The following is a 1,667-nucleotide window of genomic DNA, read 5'->3' on the forward strand; positions in this document are numbered from 1 at the left end:
TTGGAAAGGCAGCCAATAGATGAGCTTTTAGTGCATCTCAAGGATCTAGAAAATCTGCAGCAAACCAGACCCAAATCTAGTAGGAGAAGAGAAATAATTAAAATCAGAGAAGAAATCAACAGGATTGAATCAAAAAAAAAATTACAAAAAATCAGCCAAACGAGGAGCTGTTTCTTGAAAAAATAAACAAAATTGACACCCCATTGGCCTAACTAACCAAAAAGAGGAAAGACCCAAATCAATAAAATCAGAGATGAAAAAGGAAACATAACAACAGACACCACAGAAATAAAAAGAATCATCAGAAATTACTACAAGGACTTGTATGCCAGCAAACAGGGAAACCTATCAGAAATGGATATATTCCTGGACACATGCGACCTACCTAAATTGAACCAGGAAGACATTGAAAACCTAAACAGACTCATAACTGAGACAGAAATTGAAACAGTAATAAAGGCCCTCCCAACAAAGAAAAGCCCAGGACCAGATGGATTCACTGCTGAATTCTACCAGACATTGAAAGAACTAACTCCAATTCTTCTCAATCTATTCAGAACAATCAAAAAAAGGGAATCCTCCCAAATTCTTTCTATGAAGCCAGCATCACCTTAATTCCTAAGCCGGAAAAAGATGCAGCACTGAAAGAGAATTACAGACCAATATCCCTGATGAACATAGACGCAAAAATCCTCAATAAAATTCTCGCCAATAGAATGAAGCAACACATCAGAAAGATCATCCACCCAGACCAAGTGAGATTTATCCCTGGCATGCAGGGATGGTTAAATGTGCGCAAAACAATTAACGTGACACAACATTAACGGACTGCAGAAGAAAAACCATATGATTATCTCAATAGATGCCGAGAAAGCATTTGATAAAATACAACACCCTTTCATGGTGAAAACTCTAAGCAAACTGGGTTTGGAAGGAACATTCCTCAATACAATCAAAGCAATCTATGAAAAACCCACAGCCAACATCCTATTGAATGGGGAAAAGTTGGAAGCATTTCCACTGAGATCTGGTACCAGACAGGGATGTCCACTCTCACCACTGCTATTCAATATAGTTCTGGAGGTTCTAGCCAGAGCTATTAGGCAAGAAAAGGAAATTAAAGGGATACAAATTGGGAAGGAAGAACTCAAACTATCCCTCTTTGCAGATGATATGATTCTTTACTTAGGAGACCCAAAGAACTCTACTAAGAGATTATTGGAACTCATAGAAGCGTTTGGCAAAGTAGCAGGGTATAAAATCTATGTACAAAAATCAACAGCCTTTGTATACACAGGCAATGCCATGGCTGAGGAAGAACTTCTAAGATCAATCCCATTCAAAATAGCTACAAAAACAATCAAATACCTTGGAATAAACTTAAGCAAGGACATTAAGTATGTCTACAATGAAAATTACAAAACCTGAAAGAAAGAAATAGAAGAGGATACCAAGAAATGGAAAAATCTTGCATGCTCATGGATTGGAAGAATCAATATTATCAAAATGTCCATTCTCCCTAAAGCAATTTACAGATTCAATGTGATACCAATCAAAATACCGAACATTCTTCTCAGAGCTGGAAAAACTGATGCTGAAATTCATATGGAGACACAGGAGACCTCGAAAGTTAAAGCAATCTTGTACAACAGAAAAAAGTCAGAGAC

The sequence above is a fragment of the Oryctolagus cuniculus genome, chromosome 10, assembly GCF_964237555.1.
Source record: "Oryctolagus cuniculus chromosome 10, mOryCun1.1, whole genome shotgun sequence".
Lineage (NCBI taxonomy): Eukaryota > Metazoa > Chordata > Mammalia > Lagomorpha > Leporidae > Oryctolagus > Oryctolagus cuniculus.